This window comes from Hypanus sabinus, chromosome 15 (assembly GCF_030144855.1).
Source record: "Hypanus sabinus isolate sHypSab1 chromosome 15, sHypSab1.hap1, whole genome shotgun sequence".
NCBI lineage: Eukaryota > Metazoa > Chordata > Chondrichthyes > Myliobatiformes > Dasyatidae > Hypanus > Hypanus sabinus.
In genome coordinates, this window is record NC_082720.1 from 13,232,194 (window position 1) to 13,251,487 (window position 19,294).

General features: G+C 41.6%; 1 long non-coding RNA gene across 1 annotated transcript in view; it reads right to left on the reverse strand.

Moving 5' to 3' along the window:
• Positions 1-288: 288 nt before the first annotated feature.
• The window catches only part of LOC132405306 (uncharacterized), a 38,845-nt gene continuing 19,839 nt past the window's right edge, over positions 289-19,294 (reverse strand). Inside the window, exons 2-5 of the long non-coding RNA XR_009515803.1 lie at positions 11,896-11,959; positions 10,354-10,431; positions 6,118-6,174; positions 289-5,414 (exon numbers count right to left, since the gene is read on the reverse strand). This is a non-coding gene — a long non-coding RNA (uncharacterized LOC132405306). The remainder of the gene's footprint in view (positions 5,415-6,117; positions 6,175-10,353; positions 10,432-11,895; positions 11,960-19,294) is intronic.

Here is a 19,294-nt window from a genome sequence, read left to right on the forward strand (position 1 = left end):
TTCCTCCCACAGTCTGAAGATGTACTGGTTGGTAGGTTATTGTAAATTGCCCTGTGATTGGGATAGGATAAATAGGTGGTTTCTGGGCAGTGTGGCTCATTGGGCCAGAATAGCCAGTATCTCTAAAAAAATAATAGTAAAACATTGAATAGCAGGCAGGCTTGAGGGGTTAAGTAGCCTACTCCTGCCCCTCTCTTATTCTGTGTATAAATAAGGCAGGAAGACAAAGAATAGAAATATTTGAAAGTGGATGGTTTAAAACTAAATCAGATATATAACCACAAAGCAAAACAATTTTAATTGTAATGATTTTCATAAATACAGCCTACTTTAAACTCCATTACATGTACTCAGAAATATGGTGTCACACATCCTTTGTTGTAACTGGAATCTATATTTCCATTAAAGACACATTATCCTTTTCAAGACTCATCATCCAGCCAGTTTCTCGTTGAGGAGGGAGACCTTGAGCAGTGAACAGCTGACCTCCTGATTATTTGTCCATCTAAACAGAAGAATTAGAACTACAGTCTACTGCTGACCATTGCCTAACTATTGGCTCTCACAAGTTCCACTCCTCTCTGGTATTACAATTTCACAGCCTCTTCTCTGTCCTAACATGAGTAATGACAGCAATCTTGTGAATACGTAATAGCACACAAAATGCTGGAGAAAATCAGCAGGTCAGGCAGCATCAATGGGTCAACACTTAATCAGCACTGGGAAGGAATGCAGATGAAGCCAGAAAGTGAGGGGTGGGAAGGAGTTTGAGCTGGCCGGTGATAGGTGAAGCCGAGTGGGAGGAAAGGTTAGTGAGTGGCGCAGGGGAGATTAAATGGGAGGTGACAGGTGGAAAAGGTAAAGAGTTGAAGAAGGAATCTGATGGGAGAGGAGAGTGAACCATAGGAGAAAAGAAAGGAGGAGGGGCCCAGAAGTGACAGACAGGTAAGGAGACAGGGTAAGATGGGAGTCAGAATGGAGAATAGAAAAAGAGAGAAGGGGGAAGGGGGAGAAATGACTGGAAACTTTATCCCTGTTATGGCAGCTGAAAGATGGGGTGAGGGCAGAGGTTTTGGAAATGGAGGAGCATCAATAGTAGAGGAAGGGAAATCCCATTCATTGATGGAGGAGGACATCTCAGATGTTCTAAATAGAACATCTATAACAGTTGCCGTAACAGGGATAGAGTTCCTCTTGTCCTTATCTACCACCTTATGATCCTCTGCATCTAGTACACCATTCTTCACAAATTCCGCCATTTTCAACCACATCCTACTTCTAAGCACATCTTTAACTCCCTTCTCCACCCCACTTCTGACTTTCTGCAGGGATCATGTACTCCCTGATCCCCTTGTCCAGAGTTTAATATCACTGGCATATGTTGTAAAATTTGTTTTGCAGCAGCAGTACAATGCAATACATAATAATAAAAACAGTAAATTACAATAAATAAATAGTGCAAAAAAATCAAAAGAAAAAGTAGTGAGGTAGCATACATAGGTTCATTGTCCATTCAGACTGAAGATGTCTTTGAACACTCACATCAGTTGGTTGGCACAGGTTTTCAGTGCCCTTTTGGGTACACCATCAGGGCTTGACGCCTTGCGAACATTCACTCTCTTGAAAGATAACCTGACATCAGCATTCAAGACAGAGATTGCCGGGTCACCAGATAATGCAGGGATTTGCGCACGTCATTATATTCTCCCTTTCAAAGTGTGCATCCAAGGCATTTAGCTCAACTGGGAGGGAAACAACACAGCCGTTCATGATGGTAAGCTTCACCTTGTAGGATGTAATTGTTTGAAAACTGCCAATGCTGCCCGTAACTTCAAACAGAGATGTTTTATTTTCCCACTCTTAAACTACTCTTCCATAGGTTGTTCCTGGGCTTCTTGGATAAATCTGGTCTTGAATACCACATATCTAGCCCTCACAAACATAAGAAAATGTGCAGATTCTGTAAAACCAAGCAACACACACCAGGTCAGGCAGCATCTATTGAAAAAAGTAAACAGTCAACGTTTCAGAATGAGGCCCTCATCTACTCTGACTTCCTGTCTTTTATTCCAGTCCTGATGAAGAGTTTCAACTAGCCTCTTTCCCCTCCCCCCCCCACCTTTTTATTCTGGTATCTTCCCCCTTCTTTCTCAGTCCTGAAGAAGGGTCTCAGCCCAAAACATCAACTTTTTATTCTTTTCCTTAGACACTGCTGAGTTCCTCCAGCATTTTGTGTGGCTATCTAGTCCTCAGCAGACTACGAACCTCATGGTTCATCCATGGCTTTTGGTTTGGGTATGTCTACTATGTTCTCAAAGGCACACACTCATCCTGTTCTTGAATGCACACATTCATCCACACAGGTCTTGATGAAGTCAGTGACAACTGTAGCATATTTATTCGGATCCAATGATGAATCTCCAAATATCGTCCAGTCCACTGACTCAAAGCAGTCATGAAAGCATCTCCTTTGTTTCCTTAACCTTACCTTCATCGTCCTCATCACTGGGCTGTGGTCTTCAGTCTGTCTGTATGCTGGGAGTAGACATACAGCCTGGTGATCAGACTTTCCAAAGATGGCAAATTAAGTAATTTTGATGGTGTGTAACAGTGGTCAAGTGGTTCCACAGGTGATGCGTTGTTGGTAGTCGATCAGAGAATCCTTCAAGCTGGCCTGGTTGAAATCCCCGCAATAAGGAGGGCATCAGGGTGCGCTGATTTCTGACAGTTAATCATGACACTCAGCCATGATCATACCTGACATTGATCGGGGATGGAATATGCACTGCTACTGGATGAGGGCAAAAAACTCCCTTGGCATATAAAATGGAGGACAGTTGACCACTGGATATTTCAGGTCCAGGACTGAAGGATTGGGATAGAACATCCACATCTGTGCACCATGATGAGTTAATCATGAAGTATGTGCTACCTCCTCAACCTTTAACACTCAACTGTTTAGTCTTTGCAGTGTATATTGAAGCTCTCAGGCTGCCTTGCTGTGTCCGAATGGTGAGACCGCATCATGTTTCCATGATGTCCCTCTGGTACTGTAATCCTGCACTGATGTCTCCATTTTTATTTTTCCAGAGACTGTACATTCACCAGCAGGGAGTTCAGCATCTGAGGCTCTGCTTTTCAATCATAGCACAGATCAACATGTTTTCCATGTTTCCTTAAAGGGAAAATGTACTCAAGACCTGTGTCTGCATTCTGGGGCCCACCAATTTTGAGGATCAACTGATTTTTTAAGCATCTTAAAACAAATTGCTTACTGAAGTACCCATGACTGTTACTGTGGATTTCAGCTGTAGTAGTCCTAAATGGGAATATTTGGTGAATCCCTTTGGAATTGCATGCAAATAGTCATCAATTATCAGTGCCATTCATCCCACCTCAGTGAGCTCCTGGCACTATCCTTGCAAGTGGTGTAAGTGCTACACCTGCCCATTCACAAACTCCCTCGGCACCATTCAGAGTCCCAAACAATCTCTTTAGCTGAATGTGCCGTCTATGTTTTGCACCTCGACCTCAAAGGAATGCTGTTTCTTTCAGCTGAATGTATGTATGCTTCAATGATAATTAAACTTGAATTCAAATTTGAAATCAGTGAGACCTGCTGTAGATTGGAGACTGCTTTGTCAAGCATCTTCACTCCACCTGCAGCAGAGAGAATTTCTAGGTAGCCAACTATTTTAATTCCACTTCCCGCTCTGACATGTTGGCCCACAGATTATTGAGACCACTCAGAGGCTTGAAGAGCAACAACTCAAATTCCATCTGGGTAGCCTTCAACCCAATGGCTCTACCTTCCTGTAACTTCACCCCTTTTCCCATTGCAGCCTTTTACTTTCTCCCACCTGCATCACCTCCCTCCTTCTCCCATGATCAACTCTTCTCTCCCATCAGATTCCTTTTTCTTCTGCCCTTTATCTTTTTCACCTCAACTCCCAGCTGCTCTCTACATTCCCTCCCCTACCCATAACATATCATCCCCTATTAACTGCCTGCTTGTACTCCTTCCCCTCCCCACCTTATTAATTTCCTTCCTCCTTTTCCACTCTTGTTGAAGGGTCTTGGCCCAAATTGTTGACTCTTTATTCCTTCACATAGATGCTGTTGGAACTGCTGCGTTCCTCTGCAATTACGTTGGATTTTCAGCATCTGCAGAACTGCTTCTGTTAGTACAAAGCACCACTGGCAAAACATTAACACTTGCAAATATTCATCTACATAAAGTCACTCACTTTATTCCCATGGCACAGGAACAAACATACAAGAATGCTACACTAATTTTATTGATGCTATTAGTGGTTTGGAGTTTTACACGCTGGTTCGGAGAAATGTTGTCTCATTTGACAATATACATGTATAATTAAATGACAATAAACTTGATTTCACTACACAACAAAGAATTACATTTTAGAATGCAGACAACGTCACAGCATTGTATCTTTTTAAGTCAAAACTACACAGATTGTGAAGAAACTCGGGCAACATCGACAGAGGGGATAAATAGTTGATGTTTTGTGCTGCAACCCTTCATTTAATCGCGTTTGAGCTTCATTTCTTCAATACAGAAGTTTAGAATAGCCGAAGGAAAAATATAGAACTAACTAACAAAAAGAGAATAAATGAAAACATAACTAATGAAGGCTCATTTTTGGCAAAATCTCTAGTGGAAAACAGTGAATGAAGATAACCCAGAATATGAACATGAAATTTCAAATTCAAAGACAAGGACTTTTTATTTACAATGTAAACATTTCAGGAGTCGCTTTGTCACTTTCAGTGGCTAAAGAGATCTCTGTATAGCAGGAGGCCAGTTCTAAAGTTCAGGATGGCACTGTGCAGTTTAAGCTGCAATTTGTAGGCAGTGGTCCTTGAATTTCTGAGTATTGCTTGTGGCATGCAAGACTCTCTACTAGGCAGAGAGTTAAAAATTACCTTGATTTGTAATGTTAAGGACCATGTTGCTGATTCATCCGTTGTCTGGGAAATAACTAAACTATTGGATGAAAATTTGTGGCACAGTTTTGACCATGTTTCTCCATGACAGTGCAGTTAAGCAGATTCACCCACAAAATACAATTTTAATTTTTGCATACAGTTACCAAGTAAGATTAAAGAAACACTGCCCACCACCACAGACAACACAATCAATAATCATGATTACTGACACAATTAAAGATATACAGTGACAAGTAAACATTGAAGTATGGGAACCACATTTCTGTGAATTGCTGAAAGGGACCTTGGATACATTATTCATCTGTGGCCTACGTCCCTAGTCAGAATATTTTGTGTACTCAATAATCAATAACAATGAGGAATCTGGGTCAATTTTGAGCCTTCTCAACTAATGCTTCATCATCTTCTGAAGTGGAAAGGACTTCTTCACTTTCAGTAGCTTCCTGTAAACAGCCAGAAAGAGAATGTCATAGTAATATAATGCCAGTCATGAAAACATATCAGCTTGACTTCATGACTGGAAATTCAATCAGTGCCAGGTGTGAACCACACTCAGACCTTCAACAAAGCAAACCATCTACACCATCAGGAACTACAGAAGACTGAGTTCCAGAATAGGATTTTGGTTGGTGGTTATACAAATTGTTTGCCAAAACCTGTCAAATGTTATAAAGACAAATGTTTTGTCTTACTTCTTAAACTCTTAACAATGTACATTAAATCCACTGGAGGGCATCTGTAGCTGGATTTACCATTCTACTAGCAAGAGGTGAAGTTATTAGTCATAGAGATTACTATGGGATTACAGATACTGATGGATTCCAAACCAAATCAGGTAAGGTGCTTGCATTTGTTTTCTTGAGATCTGCTCAATTTGAAAGAGGACACTTATCATAACAGAGGAATAGGAATTCCATAGGCTTTTGCAGAACAGACCTCAAACCATTTACAAAATGCAGAGAAATTTGAGCTGATCAGATTAGATAAGGAAGGGGATGGGAAAGCTGTTGCATGTGGAAGGAGGACAGGGGAAGGCTGTAATGTGGATAATTGAACTTGATACCTGCATGTATCATGCATGACAAAATTGCATAATGGTGAAAACATTATGGTTACTATTGAGCGGAGGACTCAGTCTTTAATTACCTTCAGCTTTTCCAGTTCTGGTTTTCCAGGCAGGGATATCTGAGGTGTGTGAAAAGCCTATCACATGCAAAAAAAAAGTCACTGGTCACTTGAAAGTCAATGCATTTTTGACAAGAAATACATCTGTATGTCACAAGGGTAAAGTGAGGCTTCCACCCATGTATGCGGCTGGCACATTTTACAGACCCAGTTTTGAGAGCAACCTGCCATTGGCTTGGTGTACCAGCAGTGCTCATGTGGCTCAGCACTGAATCAACACGTGTCTCAGCCCACAGTCACTTTGAGAGTCAAAAACAGAATGCAACTGAAATTCACTATTTCAGTATCCATATCCCATGTCAATTAACACACAAAGGGCTTAATTTGCTGAGGCAGATAGTTATTAAAAGAACCCACCTCTGACTGTGACAGTGCACGCAAATGAAATAAATACTCTTTTGATGTCATTAGACAAAATAGGAGCAGGTGTAGGCCATTCAGCCCTTCAAACTTGCTCCACCATTTAATAAAGACAAGGATAATTCGATTGTAATATTTCCTTCCTATAGCAGGATTCTGGCTCACTGCAGTTCACCTACTGCTGAAGCAGGCCCCTTTTTATGTACAGTACTCTGCATAAATATATATATATAACACATATATATAGCCAGGGTGCCCAAGACTTTTCTACAATACTGTATTTGTCAACATGGAACAGAAAGCAAATTTGTAAATCTAGCAGGAGCAAGGACATTAGGAATGGCGAGGGTACAGTGCCATGGGAGGGGTACGGGACAGATGGTAGAGAAATAGAGCCAGGAACATTGAGTGGTGAGAGTTCAGACACATCCAGCCTTGAGACAGTAGGTAACTTGATTCCAAGCAACTGATCATTACAAAATATGTCTCTGGTGCTTCCCACTCCCTCTCTTCCCCTTCCACCCCCCAACCATGATTCCCCCTCTCCCTGCCTCCTTCCCATTCTCAGTTCACAATAGAGGGCCATATCAGAATAAGGTTTATTATCACACGTCATGAAATTTGTTTTTTGTTGCAATACATCTTGGCCATTCTGACTATATATCTGTCATGTTAACACCAGCATATAAACCGCTGCTTAAACGCATGACAGCAGAGAAAAGACAGATAAAGGTCTGGCCAAAAGGACTACAAGACTGTTTTTTCCACACGGACTGGGACATATTCAAGACAGCAGCCTCCTGTGATGACCATACAGACATTGAGGAGTATGCGGAGGCAGTAATCAGCTACATAGCCAAATGCACGGAGGATGTCACTGTGATGAAAACCTTCACCGCACATGGTTATCAAAAGCCATGGATGACAACAGGTGCGTTCGCTACTGAAGGCTCGTGACACAGCCTATAGATCGGGGGACAGGAGTACGCTTCGCTCAGCCAGGTTTGCGCTTTCACTCAGGATCAGGAAAGCGGAAAGGGCCTACGCGGGCAAAATACATGGACACTTCTGTGACCCAGGTGACACCAGATGGATGTGGCAGGGAATTAAAGTTCTGACAGACTACAAGATCAGGCAGAAAACTGATGACAGCGACGCCTCTCTTCCTAACAGGCTTAACAAATTCTTTGCACGCTTCGAAGCATCAAACACTACAGCAAGGGGGAAAGCCAATCCCTTCTTACCATCTGACCAGTTGGCTCCAATCATTGATTCAGAGCAAACACAGAGGGTCCTTGCCAGGGTCAACCTACAAAAAGCGGGAGGTCCCAACAACATCCCTGGACTTGTGCTCAAGGAATGTGCTGATGCATTAGCAGATGTCCTGACAGACATTTTCAACATCTCCCTTAGTCAAGCCATTGTCCCCAGATGCTTCAAGATCTCCACAATCATCCCAGTAGCAAAGAAATCAATTGTAGCCTGTCTGAATGATTACTGTCCCGTTGCCCTGACCCCCATAGTGATGAAATGTTTTGAACGGCTTGTCAAGCCTCATATCACAGCCAGCCTCCCCTCATCGCTGGATCCTCTACAGTTTGCTTATCGTCCAAGTCGCTCTACGGAGGACACAATATCCACCACACTGCACACAGTTCTCTCTCACTTGGACAACAAAGACACTTATGCCAGAATCCTGTACATTGATTTCAGTTCAGCGTTCAATACCATCATCCCGCAGAGACTAGTGGAGAAACTGTCGCTGCTGGGCCTTAACACTGCCATGTGTCGCTGGATTCTGGATTTCTTGACAGACAGACCACAGTCAGTCCGTGTTGGCAGGAACATCTCTGACTCCATCACACTGAGCTCTGGATCCCCACAAGGCTGTGTGCTTAGCCCATTGCTGTTTACACTGCTAACACATGACTGTGCAGCCAGATTCAAGCAGAACCTGATCATTAAATTTACTGATGATACCACAGTGGTGGGGCTCATCAGCGAAAATGATGAAACAACGTACAGGGAGGAGGTCAAACACCTAGAGAGCTGGTGCAGTGACAACAACTTGATGCTTAATATCACCAAAACCAAGGAGATGATCGTCGATTTCAGACGGTCTCAGCCTGAGCACACACCCCTCAGCATCAGCGGCTCCACAGTGGAGAAAGAGTGGAAAACATCAAGTTCCTTGGGGTGCAGATCTCGGACAATCTCACCTGGTCCAGGAACACCACTGGGATTGTGAAACGAGCCCAGCAGAGATTGCACTGTGAAACAAGCATCACTCCCCACTAACATCTTAACTACATTCTACAGAGGAGTGGTTGAGAGTGTGCTGACCTGGTACTCCAGCTTCAGTGCTGCCGACAATAAAGCCTTGCAGAGGATGGTTAGGGGAGCAGAGAAGGTTATTGGGGTCTCCCTACCTTTTGACCATGACCTCTTTCAGAGTCGACACCTCCAGAAGACACGGTACATCGTTAAAGACCCCTCATACCCTCTCCATGAACTGCTTGTTCTTCTGCCATCAGGTAAACGTTACAGGAGCATCAAAACTAAAACCACAAGGCTACTAAACAGCTTCCTTCCACAGGCAGTCAGACTGCTAAATAGCTGCTCTACCTGACTCTGCTTTGGACACTTATAACTTGCACTGGACACTTATAACTTTTTTTTTTAAACTGACATGTGGCTATTGTGTTTTACTAATTATTGTTATGTTTATTATTTAGTGTTGCATTTGTTATGTTATGATTGCACCGCTCCTGGGAAACGCTGTCTCATTCTGCCCTGCAGAGCTGATGTACGGTTAGAATGACGATAAAGTTTTTGAATCTTTGAATCAATACAGAAAATTGTACAGTACAAAAGTCCTGGGCTCCCTAGCCATATACAAATGCCTAAGATTTTTGCACTGTACTATTGTAGTTAAGTGAAAAAATTTACAAACAAATTAAATAAAATAGGGCTGCATGATCAGGTGATATGTTGCATCTCCATGATGTGGGAGCTGGTGGACCTGAACCACTGTGGTTCCCAGCAGCAAATGTTGGCTGCTCAAGGAACTTGGGTTCAAATGTGATGACCTGGAATCTGAGCTTCGAACACTGTTACATCTGGGGGAGGAGGGGGGTGGTAAAGAGTTACCTGGCAGCCATACCCATTAGATTAACTACTCAAGTTCATTCTGTGTTCAGGGACAAGATGTGAATGTGAGTGAAGCAGGTATTGGGGATCCAAGAGGTACTGCTGAAGGAGCCTCAGGCCTTGAATTTGCCCAACAGGGCTGAGATTGTTGCTCTCCGAGAGAAAGAGTGGGGTTGTAGGAAGGGTAAGCAACGAAACTGTGGCTCCGTGGTTCAGGGAGCCATTAAAGAACGAGCGGAGGGGAGAAATATGGATGTAATTATAACCAAATTCAAACTCTAAGGCTTCTATGGTAGGATTTAAGAGTGGGTCTCTGAATTGTCAGTCCAGTCTCCGGATTATTGATCCAGTATGTTAACTGATCCACTCTCACCTTGTCTGTTTATTGCGACCAAATGAAAGTTGTCTCTATTTAAAAAGACTGGGAGAAAAAGAAAATAAATGGGAAAACGAACCAGAGTTCCTGATTATTCTGAGCCAGTAATGGAACAGTCATTGACGAGATGACTTCCTGCCCCACTATTGACATGAAAAAAAAATGAACACAAGGGAATAAACTGGTAACAAGTTTGAAACAACAAGACTTGGAGAAGCCAGGATAGAAATACATTTTGAACCATAACATGAATTTTACAGTAGGCATAACTGCTCTTAGTCTACAGAGAGGGTTTGTTTATGAACAAGGACCTTTTTGGCTTGCACAATCTCATCGGTGGATTTTGACCGACTCTTGACACTCTGCTTCTGTGGTGAAGGCAATTCATTCTGAGGGATAAACAGAGGGTCAAAAAAATGTTAAAATGCATTGAAGATGACCAGCTTCCAGGTGTGAAACTGGAAACATTTCTGCTAATTATTCCCATGTACAATAACATATAAAAGTTATGATCACTGCAAATCTGAAATAAAACAGAAAAACACTGGGAATATTTAGCTGGGCAATCTTCCCAAAATGTCAACCCTGTTCCTCTTTTTGCGGATCTGGCCTAACCTGCTATATGTTTTTGGCATCCTCTATTCTTTTAGAAATATCAGACCTCCAGCTTCTTCAGTTTTTTTTCCTGTCATTTTCATGCACATTTAGACCAAGTTTAGAAAATAGCTCTTTTGGGTAACACGTTTCCAAGCATTTAATGTTATAATTTGCTCCAGATTTAGACTAAAAGACTTTTGTACATACTGTTTGAAAGTTATCTGCTACAACAGCTGGATGGCGAGGACAAAAATCTTTGTTGTCAAAGTGTAAAAAGTTGAGGCTTGGAATTACCTACCTGATTCAGAAATGAAAAAAAAAAAATCACTTTTCAAGATTTTTTTTTAAGAAAAACACAGACGTGGAAAACCACCTAAATTTTTGAAAACTAATGCAGTGACTTGAGACAAGTGACAAATTGCAAGGGAATTGCAATCGGTGAAAAGAGCTACTCGAGCAAGTGGTAGAGACAGGTGCAATAACACTGCACACAGAGAAAAAAAATTTAGACAGGTACGTGATAGGAAAAGTTTAGAGGAATTTGGGCCAAGTGGGACAATTCATGTAGGTACTTAGTTGTCATGGACAAGCTGTGCTGAAGGGCCTATTTTCTTGACAATTATGACTGTGATGAGACTTGACATGATCGTCTTACTCAAGACAAGTAATTCACACTTCAGCTTAGCAGCAGCTTAGACCATGTCTAACAAAATATAAATGAAGGAAATCTAACAGCGTGGAGAATGTGACTGAGAAAATAAATCAAATATTGATTGTGTCCATAATAATTATGAATTAGAATAAAGAGCAGATTTATAAACATCCAAACCGAGTCAAATTAGCTGGTCATACTCATAGAAGAGCCTTAGACAAAGACTGACTGTACTAAGAAAAATCCCTTTCAAATTATTGGCCCAGTTGGGAACCAATCAAATAGTGCTAAACATTTAAAGTGGTTTAGGTAGTTCATAATAACTTTGAAAATATTTGCAGAAGCTGTTACACACAACTTAAAACTATTTGGTTACAGTATCATAGTTAACTGCAAACTGCAAAGTTAAAATTGTACAAGGAACAAAAGTGTCAGTAGTGTTCTGCTCTTTCACTGTAGATACTGCAACTAGACCGAACAAGCTTTAATGAGTTTAAAAGTTACACCCATCACCACGTGGCTTTGTTCTTGGTGGCTTGGCAAACTTGTAATGTAGCACCAGTCTTTCCTAAACGAGGTTTTACTGTAGAAGTTGTAGTCTTACCTTTTTCTCCATCTTGTTCTAGGCGTATGTAGGAGTTCTACGTGTTAAATTTTATGACTTCTCTCTTTAGCAGAATAAAAACAGAAGAAAATTGGTATTAAGACTCAAGTGGGCAACACTATTCAAAGTTTTCTCAATACTATGGTGACAACTCTAAAGTTCCATATCACAGACACAGCAGGAGGTATCAGAGTATCCTGTGACAGAAATGAGGAAGCAGGTTCACAGGTTTGGTGAGAGAGACAGAAGCCAAGGATTACAAATAAACATATTAATCATTTATTTGCAAACAGTAAAAGATCTGACCAAACATCCAAGTCTTCAAGTTGCACAAACTACAAAACTAAATATCCAACAAACAGACAGTTAGCTAAGAGTGCGCCAGGGCCCTTCGATATCTGCAGCATACTTTCTCAATGGTTCTTCAGCATTGGTCTAGACCCCAGTGTGAAACAGACCCTGGGGACAAATGAAAGAGACAGAGCCTCCCTCGTGTGCTATTCTTATACCCCTGGGGTGCCTGAAACCAGAGAACAAGGCAAACCCCTCCTCTATCTCTATTACTGGGCTTCGGCCCTCTCTCCCCCCCCCCCATTCCTGATGAAGGGTCTCGGCCCGAAACGTTGGCTACTCTTTTCTCACAGATGCTGCCTGACCTGCTGAGTTCTTCCAGCGTCAGGTACATAACCAATGGGAAAAAGCTGCTGCAAACTTCAAATGGGTGAATTGACGATCGGCACAACGGAAGTGGCTTTTGACCAACAAGTAAACTCAACCCCACATAACCGGGATGCACTTCTAAACCATCTGGAATAGCAAAGTATCACACCAAATTCCTCTGAATTACTAAAAAATCTAAACACTAGTCAGCCCAAAAGCATCTCAATATAAAATCATGCCTCAAAACAAATTATTACAGAAGGTACTAAGATACAACTTAGCCCAAACATGACATGACACAAGTCATCAGCAAAAAATCTTCCACAAAAGTCATGACAATGATGTCACATCAGAAATACTCACAGCATCTTCAACATGAGCAAACATTGATGGAACTAACAGACATCAACAAAAATATATCTCAGCAGGAATTGTTACAGAAGCTCAAATTGGGAGGGAGGGGTGGGTTACTTCAGGCAAATACAGACCAACAATTTCACTAGGACTGGAGAATGTGGGGTGAAATTAGTCTTGAAAAGTTGACAGACAGACTGTCTCTGAGCACAATGAACAATTGTCAACACTGATAACAATAGTAGCTATCTGGCAGTAACTTGTAGACATGTCTAATTAAATTAAACATATTCTGGAGTAATATGCCTTTCCAAAATCACTACTCCCATAAACCTGGCATTTGTCTCCTGAGATATCTGTCAGCAATGACATTCAACAGGATCTTAATTACCCAATTAAATGATTCTGGAATATCAGAAAAGCAGCAAGTTTTCCTTACTTTCATTTCTTCATAAATTACAAGTGCAAAGGAATAATAAAATTAAACGAAATTAATAATGCCATTTTTCTGTCACTATCTTAAGCAGGATCTAAGAAATACGTTTTTACATTTCTGGAGAACTAACATGCATCTTTAAAGTTAACAGCTCTACTTTGTTAAGGGCAATTGACTGAGAAGAGAATAGAGAAAGGGAAAAATGAGCTTGGAGAGGAGAGGTATACAGAGAGAACAGTGATTGGAGAAATTAACTGACAGCAGACTTGCAGGAATCCAAGAACTCCAGTGCTGATTCTTGGAGATAATGAAGCCACCAGTCTTCGCAGCTGCTTCCCCCCACCCTCCAATGTCATCGTGGGATCATCATCATAAGGATTGTAGGACGAAGGCACACAACCTGACAGGCAGGAATAGGTGTTCCCCACAACTATACCTCACAGAATCATCTGTGAGGGAGGGCAGATATAACAGCACTTTTCAAATCATTTGGGCATGATCAGCTTTTTCCCCAAAAGGTATACATACTTAGAATCAGTTTAATATCTTTTTCAGATTCTTGTGTGAAGGAAAAACATAATAATTTTTTCTTTAATTATTTCTATGGGCATTTGCATTCATTAATTATAACATAATACAACAACATTGACACTAGTTGACACCATTGGCAATGGCAGGATTCATTTTACAGGGTTGTGTAGCTGACTGGGCAAATGCAGAGTGTAGCTATGAGTCTGCTACACTGATGTTGGTCTAGACTTTCCAGAAAAACATTGGCCAGACTGGACAAAGAAAAAAAAGTTTCCATCCTCAAGAATATTAATGATTAAACTGCCAAGTTGCTGCTCATGTTAAACTGGTTCACTACTTTTATTAATAATGGCTTTTAGTTTCCTTTTATATTCTAATTTATATTCTGAAACACTCAGTGTGATTTTGAACTCTGGACTCCAAGTTCACCCAAGGAGGATCAACACTTTGCAAAAGAAATGGAATGTAGAACACAGGCTTAATCTAACAAGAAATATAAAAAGGCTACAAAAGCTTCCATTGTAAGACAGAGCTTATTAAATTTAATTGCAGTTCTACTGTTTAACATTAGGTTGTTCAGCAATAGAGTAAGATTTTACTATTGATAAGTTCTAACATGGCAGGAGGTGCTTTGAATAGTGACTCAGGCTGGGGGCTGCGTGTTGTTGTTCCTGTACAATTACTATTAGTAGCAGTGTGGCATCAGCAGTCGTCAGAGAGCCAAGGGCACACATCACTAAGATAGAGAATAGCTTGAGAATTGAGATGCCACTCACTTCTTCTCTCCTCAAATTTTATATCAACTTATCAGAACACTACTTTAAGGTAGAGGTACAAAAGAAAACAATAACAGTGTTAGAGTCGCAGAGACACGTCCAGTGCAGGCAGACAATGAGGTGCATGGTTATAATGAGGTAAATTGTGAGGTTACACCCACCTTATTGCACTAAGGGACTGTTCAATTCTCATAACAGCATGGTAGAAGCTGTTGTGCTTTCAGGCTTTTGGATCTTCTGCCCAATGGAAGAGGAATGAAGAATGAATGACTGGGCTGGGAGGGACCTCTGATTATGTTGGTTGTTTTACCAAGGCAGGAAGTGTAGACAGAGTCCGTAGAAAGGGAAGGCAGAATAAATTAACAAGATAAACTGCCCTCTGCACCCCTGCATGATCCCTACTCAAAATTACTATCCAAGGCTGCTACTGAAGAACGGAAGGAGGGTTGAGAAACGAGATGGGTGACTAATACGAGGAATAATACTGCTTTTAGTCCACTAGCTCCCATCCTCTAGATGTGAGAGACACAGCCGAAGCTGCCAATAAACAATACAGAAACAACCGTGCATGACATGCTGTTTGCATCTGCTGTGGATAGGTGCCATGAAAATATCACCCACAGTTAGCTTCCTGTTTACAGATGGCAGCAACAAAGGATCAATGTACCAGTGAAAATATAATCAAAACTGTTATTGTTTTCACAAAATCCTTCATCCTTCAAGCCTTTTGGTCCACCAGATGCAATGTGGACTATCAATGACCCAATTGCAATTAACCATCACTAATCCAATTTTATTCCCCCTACATTCACATTAAAACTCCCTCAATTCTACCACTTGTTTACAACTGGGGCAACCAGTGTCTAGGATGTGGGAAGAAACTGGAGTACATGGGAGAAATCCATGTAGTCACACGGAGGAAACTTCCAACAGACAGCATTGGTGGGTGGGGGGGGGGGGGGGGAGAGCAAGATTGAACCTCAGTGGAATTGGAGGCAACTGTTCTATCAACTGCATAACACTTTAATACTACTCTCCCAAAGTGAGACAGATAAATCATCTTCTCTACATGCATAATAATTCTTCAGTAAATTCTGAGGCAAAATCTCAGAAGCCTGCCAAGTCCATTTGCAATTGTGAGCATCAAGTATATGAAAGAAGTGCTCACCCTGGAACCCAAGCATAACTGGTGACTCTGGCTTTGCAGGACCCAATACTCAACAACTGGTAGGTCTTTGGCACCAGTAGGTACCCCCTAGACCAGGATTCGATGGTGCTGGCTACCATGACACTGATATAAAAGCAACTTCAGTGACATAAAGCATTTCAAAGGTTCATGTCATATCTACTTAAACTCTTTTTTAACAATAGCTAACCAGGCAATTAGAGTGCCCCTCTGCCCATATACACTCAATGGCCACTTTATTGGGTACTCCTACTCGTTAATGTGAGTGTCTAAATCAGCCAATCATGTGGTAGTAACTCAATGGATAAAAGCACACAGATGTGGTCAAGAGATTCAGACCAAACATCAGAATGGTGAAGAAAAGTGATCCAAGTAACTGACTTTGGAACAAGTGTTGGTGAAGAATCTCAGGAAATGCTGAACTGCTGGCACTTCCATACACAACTGTCTCAGAGAACGGTGTGAAGAACAAATAAAAACACCCAGTGAGCAGGAAATCTGTGCTGAAAACCTTATTAATGAGAGAGGTTAGAGGAGAATGACTAGACCAATTCAAACTGACAGGAAGGTGACAGTAACTCAAATAACCATGCATTACAAAAGTGCTGAAGACCATCTCTGAATGCAGATGTTGAATCTTGAAGTGGATGGGCTACAGCAACAGAAGACCGCAAAGGGTTTCACTCCTGATTAAGTGGCCACTGTGTATATTGAACTTCTCCTGAACTCCATAAGCTCCAGGGAGGACAGCAGTGGGCTGGAAAACTCAAATATGATAAGATTATTCAAGGAGGGGAAACTATAGACCAGTTGACAACATTTATTGTTTGAAAGATGTTAGAATCAAGATTCAAAATCATTTAGTGTTATTTACTGTACACAAGTGTAAAGGAGAATTAAATAATTCTTACTCCAGATCGGATTGAGCACAAAAACAAAACATGAAAGATAAAGAACACAACAATGATCAAGAAAAACACCAAATACAAATACATGAGAGGCTATACAAATAGATTGATTGTATGTCCATAAAGTGACACAAGGCTGCACACAAGGTGACTGACAGGTAATAAAGTGTAGCGGAGTTAGGGGGTGCAGGCGTGGAACCAATTCAAAGAAGGGAGTCATTTAGAAAAGTTTAATCAAGCAAACTGAATTAACTCAGTTTTGTGAAAGGGAACAGCATTTGGCAAATATGTTAGTTCAGTGAGAATTTAACAAGCAGACTTGATGCTACAGCTCCAGTTAACTTGTATTTTCAGAGGGCATGTATTGAGATCCTTCAATGGATACAGTCTCTTGGTACCAAGGAAGACTGTTAATGTGTGCTAGAGACTGATTATTACAGAAGACACAAACAAAATAATTTTTCCCCCCAAAATGACTGAAATAAGCTAGTGAAACTCCTCCAAAGATCATTCCTTGGTGCTATCCATAAAAGACTTGGAGAAATGGCAGAGTTATCCTAGATTTCTGGGAATAGTTGGGAAAGCATTCTGCAATAGACAATTGGTGCAGAAGTAGACCATTCGGCCCCTCGAGTCTTCACCGCCATTCTGAGATCATGGCTGATCATTCACTATCAATACCCAGTCCCTGCCTTGTCCCCATATCCCTTGATTCCCCTATCCATCAGATAACTATCTAGCTCCTTCTTGAAAGCATCCAGAGAATTGGCCTCCACCGTCTTCTGAGGCAGTGCATTCCACACCTCCACAACTCTTTGGGAGAAAAAGTTTTTCCTCAACTCTGTTTTAAATAACTGACCTCTTATTCTCAATCCATGCCCTCTGGTACTGGACTCTCCCAACATCTGGAACATATTTCCTGCCTCAATCCTATCAAATCCTTTAATTATCTTAAACGTTTCAATCAGATCCCCTCTCAATCTCCTCAATTCCAGTGTGTACAAGCCCAATCTCTCTGCGTAAGACAGCCCTGCCATCCCAGGAATCAACCTAGTGAAACTACGCTGCACTTCCTCAATTGCCAGAATGTCCTTCCTTAAACCTGGAGACCAAAACTGTACACAATATTCCAGGTGTGGTCTCACCAGGGCCCTGTACAAATGCAAAAGGACATCCTTGCTCTTGTACTCAATTCCCCTTGTAATAAAGGCCAACATTCCATTTGCCCTCTTCACTGCCTGTTGCACTTGCTCATTCACCTTCATTGACTGATGAACTAGGACTCCTAAGTCTCTTTGCATTTCTCCCTTACCTAACTCTACACCGTTCAGACAATACTCTGCCCTCTTGTTCCTGCTTCCAAAGTGGATAACTTCACATTTATTCACATTGAATGACATCTGCCAAGTATCTGCCCACTCACCCAGCCTATCCAAGTCTCCCTGTATTCTCCTAACGTCCTCTTCGCATGTCACACTGCCACCCTGTTTAGTATCGTCAGCAAACTTGCTGATATAGTTTTCAATGCCCTCATCTAAATCGTTGACATAAATCGTAAAGAGCTGTGGTCCCAATTCAGAGCCCTGTGGTATCCCACTAGTCACCTCCATCCAGTCCGAGAAACACCCATTCACTGCTACCCTTTGCTTTCTATCTGCCAACCAGTTTTCTATCCATGTTGAAACCCTGCCCCCAATGCCATGAGCTCTGATTTTACTCACCAATCTCCTATGTGGCACCTTATCGAATGCCTTCTGAAAATCTAGGTACACTACATCCACTGGCTTACCCTTATCTAACATCCTTGTTACACCCTCAAAAAACACCAACAGATTAGTCAAGCATGATTTGCCCTTGGCAAATCCATGCTGGCTCGGCCAAATCCTATTACTGCCATCAAGATATGCCACTATTTCGTCCTTAATAATGGACTCAAGCATCTTCCCCTCGACTGACGTTAGGCTAACAGGGTGATAGTTCTCCATTTTCTCCTTCCCTCCCTTCTTGAAAAGTGGGATAACATTAGCCACTCTCCAATCATCAGGAACTGATCCTGAATCTAAGGAACATTGGAAAATGATTACCAATGCATCCGCAATTTCCTGAGCCACCTCTTTTAGAACCCTCGGATGCAGACCATCTGGACCCGGGGATTTATTAGCCTTCAGTCTCATCAGTCTACTCATCACAGTTTCTTTCCTAATGTCAATCTGTTTCAATTCCTCTGATATCTTATGACCCTGGCCCATCCATACATCTGGGAGATTGCTGCTGTCCTCCCTGGTGAAGACAGATCTAAAGTACGCATTAAATTCTGTTGCCATTTCCCTGTTTCCCATAACAATTTCTCCCAATTCATTCTTCAAGGGGCCAACATTGTTCTTAACTATCTTCTTTCTCCTCACATAGCTAAAAAAGCTTTTGCTATCCCCTTTTATATTCCTGGCTAGACTGAGCTCATACCTGATTTTTTTCTCTCCGTATTGCTTTTTTAGTTAAGATCTGCTGTTCCTTAAAACTTTCCCAATCATCTGTATTCCCACTCATC